Below are 12,304 nucleotides of genomic sequence, written 5' to 3'. Positions count from 1 at the left end.
TTGTGGGCGCTCTATCACTGGAGGTTTTTAAGCAGAGATTGGACAGCTATTTGTTTGAAATGGTACTGGAGGTCTCTTCCAACTCCATTATCCTGTTAGTCATAAAACATCAGTCTGTTTTATGTGCACCCGGCCATGCATACTAAAGGTTTTTTTCTTCTAAATGAGTGCAGTCTGTAATGTTGGTGAAATGTCTGAAGTGCTGTTTCTATATTCCTTTCCTACTTAGAATTAAGCAAGGAGTTAATTATACTACCTGGTATTCTTTCTTGGATGATGTTCTGGCTCTTTAGTCTTGGAAGCCATTTCTGCCAGGAAGGCACTTTTGTTGTTTGTCTTTTTCTTCAATGTTTTGGGACCACCACCAACTCTGATTCCAGCTTTCCTGGAACCAAGAAACCTTCATAGCTAATGCTGCCTAGAAGCCATTTTTGTTTGCCAGCTATCCTTCTTTCCAGAAATCTCTCTTTTAGTCTCCAACTCTTCTGACCTCCGTCCCCATCCCACCCCCTTGCCCGCATAGTAGTAGCTTTCCCTTTTCCTATGAGAAACTACTGTCTGTTAGTCAATGAATTATTTCTGCTTCTTTCAGCTTCAGTCAATTAAAAAAGAGCAATATGTATGTTTGGGTGAATATATAACAGGATGGCAGACAGCCCAGAGCTTTGACATGCTGTCATAGCCTTTTCTTGAAGGCCCTAATTAACTGTTCAATATGTAATTTAAGAGTTTCTTATACATATAATAACTTACTAGAGTACCAGGTTCTGGCAGTTTCTGATTGGGTAGATATATTGGTCTGAAATAGGTTTCTACTTTTTTCTTTTCTTTTCCCAAATAACTTGATCCCTTGTTCTTAAAATACATAGTATTCCTTCCCAGCATTTTTTCCTTCATGAAGAAAGACCAAAAATGTAAAATGTTTATCTGTAAATGGAATAGTGTTGGACATGTAGTTCACACAATAATAGAATAATAGAATAAAGTATTTCTTTAAAAAAACCACATATTTTTTCAGTATAAAATACAGATATTCAGGTGATGCTTGATAGATAACTCAGGAGGAGTCTGGTAGCATCTTTTCAAAATGAACTGCTGTAGCAAAAGCAAAAGCACTTAGACTTATATACTGCTTCACAGTGCTTTACACACACCCCTCTAAGCAGTTTACAGAGTCAGCATATTGCCCCCAACAATCTGGGTCCTCATTTTACCAACCCCAGAAGGATAGAAGGTTGAGTCAACCTTGAGCGGGTGAGAACTGAACTGCCAAAGGGGCTGGCAGCCAGCAGTCAGCAGAAGTACCCTGCAGTACTGCATTCTAATCACTGCGCCACCTCAGCTCAGCTTCATCAAAAGCATAAGAGTGGCTAAAGTGATGTAGAATTAAAATTGGGATTGTCATTTTTTTAAATTCTAGGATTTAAATTGTTTTTGTGAATTTCTTTTTCCACTCCAAACCAGATCTCTGCTGATTAGTGATATAGTTTTGAGTAATGTTGCTTATTGGCACTTCCAAGAGGCTCTACATCCATTAAGAATTCAATGCCTATTAAATCTTCAGGTTTTGATGTCTTTTTCAGTTGGATTAAAATATTTCACATTTTTAATTCACTGAATTTGCATTTAGGATATTGTGTCAGATTCCTCAGCTGAGGTATTTTATCCCCAACATGATCTTTCTCTTATATGAATGACCTTGAAGTAAACACAGTACCAGCCTCTCAGAATTTAAAAAGAATCTTATGTTGATATATAACCACTAATCCTACCAGTTCTAACCAGAACTAATAAATCCATAGGGTGCCATTTTGTTTTTTTCTTTCCAATTCAGCAGCTCTTCTGGCTTCCTTCTTTTGGGTTTTGGAATTCCACCTAATCATCTCCATGCTTTCAAAGATGTCATTACTGATTTGTCTCCACCCTAGAGTAGCATAAACTGTCTCTGTTATTAATTGTACCATGCATATCAGAATTGGGTTTCTTGATCTTGGAGAGCCATCGGTCTTGAGGGTAGCTCTGTCCAGAGGTTGTTGGCAGTTTTGTGCTGTTAACATTCTATGTCAAATCCAGAGCAGAAACTCTGAAAGTGGAAGTTGAGAGGTCAAGTGAAGGACAGAATAGTTAGCTATATGATTGAAGAAAAATTGGAGCCTGCATACTTGCACCCACTGCTTACAGATAGTACAACCATATCTATGGAAATACATGTTTGCAATATTTTCTTGTATAAGCTCAATTTTTTCCTTTTGTAATAGTGCCCCATCACTTTCCAGAGCCAGCTCAACTTCAGCGTGAAGTATGTGATGCTCTCCATCATGCCTCCTAGCAAGCTCTCAGAATTAACAATGCCACTTGTGTTTGGTAGTTGCTGCCATCCCTCAGCTGACTTTAAATCCTCAACTAATGTTTGTTTGTTTGTTTTTTCCCTTGGCCCAATTATGCTTAGATGAGATGTTCACTGAAGCAAAATGATGCAGCAATAAAAGCTGCAGGTTTCTCACAGCTAGCCAGAATAGTTTTGTGGTATGTGTGGAATATGCTTATAAGGTACCTGGTGAGAAGCATGAATTGCAACAAAGTGCAAAATAATAAAATGCAAAACAAGGATTTAAAGAGCCTCTGAGGCTAAGAGTGAGGTGTGGGTGGTCATTGTGAAGAGGGGAAGTTATGCCAAGAAAAGGCTTTTATACATCCATAAGATAGGATCCTAATGGAGATAAAAGTAATATTCCTAGTCTGTTATTGCAGGCAGGCTGCATTTTTTTTTCTTACCACAGCAATACAATTCTTAAAACTGCCTTAATTCTTATGGTTCATATGATACCTATTTAGAATTTTTTGCAGTGCTATATTTTCTAAAGCAGCAAATCTTTAACCCATTCTTTAAAAACAAAGAAGCTTGTTAATCTAAATAATTTTTATTAGAGTAATGCTTTTTTACTATTTTTCAAAGTATATCCAAAATTGTCAATATTTGATAAGAATTAATATGTTTTAATATACAAATATTTTTGATAATGCAGTAGTAGTATCATTCCAGAAAGAGAATTAATTGCCAATTTCATTTATACTGTTGCCAAGAAGTGGGAAAACCATCAAAGATGTAATGTTAGTCTGTAACATGGCTTCTTTGGAATTCTGATTCTTTCAATTTATATGATGAATCATTAATATTATGTGCAGACTGAGCTGATTGTGAGATTGCAGACTTCTGATGGGATCACCAAGATGCTCCTGTTTTTAAAGCATTTCTGATGGATTTAATCTTAAAATATAGTAAAACAAAGGTTCTTTCAATGAGTGTTATCTTGCTTAATTGATCTGACTTAGTGATTTACACTTTTAATTCCTACTCTCCAGGGGAGTATTTTTATAGCTGTATATCACTAAGTATATATATTGGGCAGAACTTGTACACTGCTGAACATAGGACTTAGACATACGAGAATTGCACCAATTCGGAGAAAACGCAAAAATGAAAATTTTAAAGGGAAACTAATGCTTGTTTTAAGCCACTGACTTGATCACAAGTCTTTTACTTCAATATAAATCTAAAAAGTAAATAAATAATAATAATCAGGAGATATTTTCGACCCTCACATCAGGGATACATGATGCTGAACCATTTATTGTTGGAGATTAAGGAATATATTTTGATTCCAGGTTGGAGATTTAGATAAGAGAGATGGGACAAAGCTAATTGAAGTACTTAGATTAAATTATTCACCGGGATGAAGGTCTTCAGGGAGATTCAGATTTTTGTCTCTTGGGAGATTTCTCCGAGACACACCACAAGTGGTCCTCTATAAAATAATGAAAGATTTGTGCCTGAGAGCTTTGAAGAGCAGTATATATGGGTAGCATTCCCATAAAAGAGCTTTTAGAAATTTATTGGATATGCCCCAAGAAGCCAATGTTTGTGTAATGTGGAGTACATTTATCTCTCAACGTTAACAGCAGTTTAAATACAGCAGAAGCTATTGAACTCCTATGTTGTCTAACTGGGTGAAAGAACAGATGGTTTGAAAGCTCCTGTGGTCAGAAAAAGGATGATATATGTAAAACTAGATAGATTTGAAGCAATGCCTGTACAAATCCCGTGCCTTGCATGAGGTATGTGGTCTGAGTCTGTTATTTCTTTACATTTGAAATGGAGTTGCTGAGTTAGTATTGTTGCGTACAAAGAAGCATATATTGGGGCTCAAGTTACATGGCTGAGAAAAATTGCTGAAAATATTATAAACTATAGGGCCTCAGTGAGTGAAGAGGAGTTTTAAAGTGAAAATATTAAACCTCCTCTTTTTCAAGTCACCCTTGTATGGTGTGCTTGTGGAACTTGGCTGGGGACTGATGTTCCGTTGACAGCCTTTTAATGATCTTGCCAGTTTTTCTGAGAACATATGAATAATCTGTGTTTTAAACAGGATAAACATAAGAAAAGTGGGAGTCCCAGGCTTGTTCTGATTCTGTAAAATGGGACATTTTCCCTTAGCAACACCTTTAGATTTTTTGCCACAGTATCTTGGCTTTTTAAAGACCAGGAAGAATTGGCAGCAAGGTTGTTGACTGAATTTTGACTCAAACTCAGCACAGAGAGAGAGAAGCTTACCCTGGTTTGAAAATTGGGAAATAAGAAAAAGGGGATATTCTAAATAGCTATTTTCTCTGTGCCGGTTGCCACCGGTAGTCCTCACTTAGCAATCACATTTGAGACTGGTCACACAGTCACTAAACAGAAAAATCAAGTGACCATGTTTTTTAAGATTTTACTTCCATCTTCCATATTAAACCTGCTTGTCCCAAGCCAGCTGTGAAATTGGCAAATGGCAATCCCATGATAGGGATGCTATGGGGACAGTCACAGATGCAACGGCAGTTGTGAATCATGCAAATCACAGTCAGATAAATGTAGGATGCTGTAACTGGTGTAAATGTGAGGAATGGTAATTTTAAACAGTCACTGCACGAGGCACTCAGTAAGCGAGGACTAACTGTAGCACCTAAGCTTAAATGACCGCCGAGCCTTCTTTCCTTTTTCAGTTGTGTGATGTGCAAGCAGAGTCTTCATAAATTTGTCCAATATCAGGAATCGTACTAGATTAATAGTTTAAATAAGCAGTTTACTTTCAGTACTTAGTAATATGAAAAAGATGTTTCCTTTCTATCGAGTGATCACTGGAGATTTCCTTGAGTTGTGGGAGGAGGACCCTATGCAAAATCATCTATATTTAGCATAACAGAACACATAAGTATTTGGTGTTCCTTTTTAACATATATTGCCATTGGTTATAACATAGTGGAATGAACTTATTGGAAGCCCTGAATGGTGAATTCATTTAAAACTTTGTATATATTTCAGTTTGAAATTTATGATGAACCATCTTTGTTTTATATGGTTCTATGTATTTGAATACCTTCTTCCTGAAGCAGAGTTTAGTTAATTTATGAAGTTTAACTTTCCACTGTCTAATTGACATTTTATTGGGCTCCCTTGTGAGAGTTCAGCTGTGTTGTACCCTTTAAGTTGGTTCCTGCACCTTGGGGTTCCAGTCCCAGACTTGTTTCAGGGATGGTTCAACATTCCATCAAATGTATCATGCCCCCCCCCCCAAATCCAAAGGGCAGCTGGATTTTATGGATCCTTTGAAGCCTTCAAAGTAGCTAAAGTTTACTGCTTTTGCAGGACTCAGTTTCCTTACCGACTTCAAAAGAATAACTGTGATCTTGGCATTAGCAGAAAGATATCACTCATCTTTGCAGTGAGCAAAGATTTGTAATTGATTTTCTGATGTTCTTAGGGTTAATAAAGAAAGACAGTTCATGACGTTGTTACTGCAAGGAGACCTTTGCCCATCCTATAGTTTTCTCTTTTCAGAAGCAAACTCGGTAAGATTTTTGCAATTTTGCTATTGATTTAGCCTGCATTTCTTCAAGCCATTGTATGCTGGCCTGAAGAAATGCCAGTTATTGGACTTTAGTTTCCATATGAAGTCATGTACATAAGGTTTCATTCCATCATATAATTTCAATGGCGGTGGGATGTTTTTGGTTACATAGCTTTCTTCATTCTCGTTTTAAATAATACTCTTGGTCTTACTGAATGATGAATGCTTTGAATGTAGAATGGATTACTGCATCTGAAGATAAAGCCTAGGTGAGATGTCACCTACAGAACTTAGTTGCAAGAATTATTAAAGATGCTAAAGATTCTTCTGGTTCAGCAAATTCTGTAGTACATGTCCATCTCCTTTTCTCCTTCCTATCCCAGATTGCTGCTATAAACTAATGTGGATGTGGGTATGGTTAGGTTGGTGGACTAGAACTCATAGTCTTGAACAACCTTTAAGATATTTGACAACCTTTAAGATTTTTGAAAACTGTTTGATCTGAAACATTTCCAACTCCTTCAGTCTCTCTTTATAGGCATGTTCTGTCCTGTCCTGTCTTAGTTTTCCTCACTGCCCTTCCCTGGATCTGTTTCAGTTTCTCTGAAACCTTCTTAAAATATATCCAGAACTGAATGCAATTCTAGAGCTGGAGTCAGACCAAAGTAGAATAAAGAAAATTTGGAATGCGTACATTTTTTGATGTAGCATAAATTGCATTTGCCTTTTATTGCAGCCACAGCACACTTAGTGGCTCATATTCAGTTTGCTCCAAGTGCTGTAATTGAAATAATAGTTTTCCTACAGTGCTTTTGTACTTAGATGAATCAGTTCACTGCTTATTTTGAGTTGAGAAAGGTTCTGTTTTCAAGGCAAATAAGTATTTTTAAAAAGAACCTAATCGGGAACCAGATCTTTTCTTCCTTTGATATACTGTAAATATATATTTACAGTGAGGGAAAAAAGTATTTGATCCCCTGCTGGTTTTGTACGTTTGCCCATTGGCAAAGAAATGATCAGTCTATGATTTTAATGGTAGGCTTATTTTAACAATGAGAGACAGAATAACAACAAAAAAATCCAGAAAAACACATTTCAAAGAAGTTATAAATTGATTTGAATTGCTTGTTACCTGTATAAAAGACACCTGTCCACAGAAGCAATCAGTCAGATTCCAAACTCTCCACCATGGCCAAGACCAAAAAGCAGTCCAAGGATGTCAGGGACAAGATTTTAGATCTACACAAGGCTGGAATGGGCTACAAGACTATCGCCAAGTAGCTTGGTGAGAAGGTGACAACAGTTGGTGCAATTATTCGCAAATGGCAGAAACACAAAATAACTGTCAATCTCCCTCGGTCTGGGGCTCCATGCAAGATCTCACTTCGTGAAGTTTCAATGATCATGAGAACGGTGAGGAATCAGCCCAGAATTACACAGGGGGGTCTTGTCAATGATCTCAAGGCAACTGGGACCATAGTCACCAAGAAAACAACTGGTAACACACTACGCTGTGAAGGGCTGAAATCCTGCAGCGCCCACAAGGTCAAGGCCTGCTCAAGAAAGCACATGTCCAGGCCCGTCTGAAGTTTGCCAGTGAACATCTGAATGATTCAGAGGAGAACTGGGTGAAAGTGTTGTGGTAAGATGAGACCAAAATCGAGCTCTTGGGCATCAACTCAACTCACTATGCTTGGAGGAGGAGGAATGCTGTCTGTGACCCCAAGAACACCATCCCCACCGTCAGATATGGAGGTGGAAACATGCTTTGGGGGTGTTTTTCTGCTAAGGGGACAGGACAACTTCACCGCATCAAAGGAACGATGGACAGGGCCATGCACCTCCTTCCCTCAGCCAGGGCATTGAAAATGGGGGTTGTGGATGGGTATTCCAGCATGGCAATGACCCAAAACACATGGCCAAGGACACAAAGGAGTGGCTCAAGAAGCACATTAAGGTCCTGGAGTGGCCTAGCCAGTCTCCAGACCTTAATCCCATGGAAAATCTGTGGAGGGAGCTGAAGGTTCTAGCTGCCAAATGTCAGCTTTAAAACTTTAATGACTTGGAGGGGATCAGCAAAGAGGAGTGGGGCAAAATCCCTCCTGAGACGTGTGCAAACCTGGTGGCCAACTACAAGAAACGTCTGACCTCTGTGATTGCCAACAAGGATTTTGCCACCAAGTGCTAAGTCATATTTTGCGAAGGGGTCAAATACCTATTTCACTCATTAAAATGCAAATCAATTTATAATTTCTTGGAAATGCGTTTTTCTGGATTTTTTGTTGTTGTTATTCTGTCTCTCACTGTTAAAATAAACCTACCATTAAAATTATAGACTGATCATTTTTTTGTCTGGGCAAAAGTACAAAATCAGCAGGGGATCAAATATATTTTTAACCTCACTGTATATAGAATTCTATAAGATAAAGGATGCTGTTAAATCAACAGTGAATAAGCAGCCATCAAATGGGACTACATACAAAGAGAGCAGAACTCCCCTCCTTTCACATGCAAGATCACATTTCAGAAAATAACTGCTTTTTCCTACAAATTGCAGATTGCTTCATTTGTAAATATTATGGAGTAGACTTGGGGTTAAACTATAGCTTAATTGGAGAGTATAAATGTAAAAAAGCGTCTCAAGGAAGACTTTCTCAGGCTTCTGAACTGTGTAGTTGAGGGGCTATCATCTATTATTCTTTAAATTTCCAGCCATCCAGCAAGGCACTAGCTTTCTTGGTAATCTCTACAAAATCTTAGCAATAGCTATGAGAGGCCTATAATTGACACTAGGGCTCCTTTCTGGATCTCAGATGCAAGATTTAACAGCAGATGAGCCAAAGCTTTAGATCACTGTCCAGGAAATAAATATTGGAGTTTTGCATATACCTAAGGTGTATAAATGCATCTAAGACCCAGAAAGCATAAGCAGTTGATGTCACACCTATACAGACATACCCCTGATTTAAGAATTGATGTTTTTTTCCAGACCAAAATCTACCATTTGGGGAGGTGGTAGGAGACCTTTTTAAAGAGGTAATTGATGGAGCTATAAATTATAAATTATAATTAAATATAGTTAATATTAAAATGCAAATCAATTTATAACTTGTTGGAAATGCATTTTTCTGGATTTTTGTTGTTATTCTGTCTCTCACTGTTAAAATAAGCCTACCATTAAAATTATAGACTAATCATTTCTTTGTCAGTGGGCAAACGTACAAAATCAGCAGGGGATCAAATACAACAACAACAATGATAAGGTTGGAAGGGACCTTGGAGGTCATCTAGTCCAGCCCCCTGCTCAGGCAGGAAACCCTATACCATTTTAGACAAATGGCTGTCCAGTCTCTTCTTAAAAACTTCCAGTGTTGAAGCATTCACAGCTTTTGGAGGCAGGTTGTTCCACTGATAAATTGTTCTAACTGTCAGGAAGTTTCTCCTTAGTTCTAGGTTGCTTCTCTCCTTGATCAGTTTCCACCCGTTGGTTCTTGTCCTGCCTTCAGGTGCTTTAGAGAATAGCTTGACTGCCTCTTCTTTGTGGCAGCCCCTGAGATATTGGAACACTGCTATCATGTCCCCCCTCGTCCTTCTCTTCATTAAACCAGACATACCCAATTCTAGCAACCGTTCTTTATATGCTTTAGCCTCCGGTCCCCTGATCATCTTTGTTGCTCTTCTCTGTACTCTTTCTAGAGTCTCAACATCTTTTTTACATCGTGGTGACCAAAACTGGATGCAGTATTCCAAGTGTGGCCTTACCAAGGCATTGTAAAGTGGCATTAACACTTCACGTAATCTTGATTCTATCCCTCTGTTAATGCAGCCTAACATTGTGTTGGCTTTTTTGGCAGCTGCAGCACACTGCTGGCTCATATTTAAGTGATTGTCCACTAGGATTCCAAGATCACTCTCACAATTACTATTATTGAGCAATACTATACTATGTTATTGACCTATACTATACCTGTGCTTTTGGTTTTTCTTGCCTAAATGTAGAACCTTACTTTTTTCACCATTGAATTTCATTTTGTTAGATAGTGCCCAGTGTACTTTTTCCCCTCACTGTAACTAACATGAAGATGCAACTTCATGCCGTCCTTTACGTGGTGTTCCATATTGCTCACAAAGGGAAGCATCATAATTACTGCCAAATTAGCAAAGAAAAAGTATTTTCCTTGTAGTTGCTGTACTTGATGTTTACTACACTAAAAAGCTTTCAAAAATATAGCTAAAATAATTAGCAAGGGATTATAGGTTCTTTCTTCATCTTGTGAGTCTGGGTTTTCTCTTATTGTTTTATAGCAGAGAGAACAAAGATTTTGTTTGAAAGATATTCAGTCATTTTTTTTAGTTGGATTTTAGAAATTTGCTCTTTTAAAAAAAAGAAAAGAAAAAGAAAAAAAATACTTAATGTATTTAATGTATTTTATTAAATACTTAATAAAAATATGAAGGTGAACAGGTGCTGGAAACATGTTTCTGCATATTAGAACCTCATTAGATTTAAAGATGTATTCCAGATTGGCAAATTATATGGGTGGCATGGCAAAATCTCCCCTGCATAAGCAATATTGGTTTCACTGAATTTGATTTTTGTCTTTATGTGGAAAAAGCACTCCTGTTGCCTAAAATATTATGCTTAATAACATTGCTATGTGTGGGACAAAATCTTGTGCAACACTATAAAGATTAATTGCACTATGGAAGTAGACCAGATTTCACAATAAATGCTGTTGAGACATGGCCATGAAAAGAAACTGTGTATATGTACGTCTGCTATGTAAACTTTCTTCTCCTCCAAATTTTCCTGCTGAAGTTTAAAATGTCTAAAAGCACTGGCCTTTGCAGTCATTATTGGAAATGTCATTATACCACACAAACTAACCTTGTTTGAGCAATAAAACATCTATGAGAGGTTTTTTTTTTTTAATTGTGCCTGGAAAGCCAATTGAGTTACATTCTTCACTAGATGCCTAACTGATCATGCCGTGAGGTAAAAAGAAGAGGTCGGTGGATACTCTGTGTTTCCAGCTAGGGTTAACAGCTGCTGCTTTGTGTAAAGACAAGGGTGACAAACAGCCTTCTTAACCAGATAGAATGTTAAAACTTGGCAGTGTTGGCATATTTATAGCTGTTTGGCAAGTAATAATTAGAAAAGAGTTGAATTGCTTTTGTGAAACTGAAACCTTTTCCATGAAGGGGAGAGGCAGGGACCAATAAATAAATAAAATTTGAACCTGCAGTTTGGAGAATTACAAGCTTGACTGACTGACTTAGCTACACCTTAATGTTCTGATTAGCTTGTGCATTGTTCATCAGCAATGCCCATCTTAGGATTTCACATTTCTCTCCAGCTCTCCATTTCTCTCTGTTTAGGGGTGCTGTGTGTACACAGGTGGCACTTGCAGTGTGAAGTTTATCTTCTTACTCCCAGGGTTTTCTGGTAGTACATCAAGTAAATGACATGAATAATTTTGTCCAGGTACCCTTGGAACCTGCCTCATCGCTACATTTTCAAAGCAAAGCAGTGAAAACATTTATGGTTGGGGATTATAAATATATAATTGATTTATATTTGAGTAGTTTATTGATATCATTTAAATTGTGATTTAGAAAGTTTAACAAAAAATGTCTGTTCTTAGTGCATTTCTTTCTGAAGTAAGGTGTGTTTGACACAACTAAGGTCTTTTGTCACTTTGTAATTAGTAAATAAATGCTAGCCATCTCCCTTCCCTTACTGAACTTCTAAAACAAGCCCAAACTTTGGCTTTTCTGGGCCACAACAGTAATTTAAGGAAATAAAAGAGATCCGTAGTTGTCAGCAGAAAATTTTCAAGGGAAGAAAGGGAACAGACTCAAAGTTATGTGGGATAGTCATTCAAGTTCATAGTGTACATGAAGCCTATAAAGAATGTCAGAAAAACCTAGGCATTTAAAATAAGGAAGAACAATATTGTGTCAAACTTGACACAAAAATTACCTTTCTAGCGAGCTACATGAGAACAATTAAAAGCAAGGGGAAGTAATCTTAAGAAGACAGTGATCCCTGTAGTGATAATTGTTAAAGTTTTCCTCTGATCTCTTTTAAATGTCTTAGTTAGCACACATGAACAGCCAATAATAATAGTTTTAGGGGGTCTTTCTTCCCCAAAAGGTCTACAGGTAGTTCTTGGTTTATAATCATAATTGGGACTAGAATTTCAGTTGTAAGTTAGCTTCGTGGTATCCGAAGCAGAACATCCAGATTCAGCCAGAGTTTCATTCCATACAGCATTAACCTTGCGAACTCTCAAGCTTCCTCCTTCCGTTATATATTCAAGATGGACAATATTTAATATTTATTTGCTACGTATATGTAGGGATGTGGGTCTATACATATGTTGTTCATAGTATGTTTAGGTGTGTGTCATGTA

The 12,304-nt window shown here is 37.5% G+C and overlaps 1 protein-coding gene across 1 annotated transcript in view; it reads left to right on the top strand.

The window, feature by feature from the left end:
* Positions 1–12,304, top strand: part of NPLOC4 (NPL4 homolog, ubiquitin recognition factor) — a 51,875-nt gene that overhangs the window by 30,890 nt on the left and 8,681 nt on the right. The window lies entirely within an intron of this gene.

This window comes from Protobothrops mucrosquamatus, unplaced genomic scaffold (genome assembly GCF_001527695.2).
Source record: "Protobothrops mucrosquamatus isolate PMUCROS unplaced genomic scaffold, P.Mucros_1.0 scaffold_99, whole genome shotgun sequence".
Classification (NCBI taxonomy): domain Eukaryota; kingdom Metazoa; phylum Chordata; class Lepidosauria; order Squamata; family Viperidae; genus Protobothrops; species Protobothrops mucrosquamatus.
This window is presented reverse-complemented; position numbering and strand designations above follow the sequence as displayed.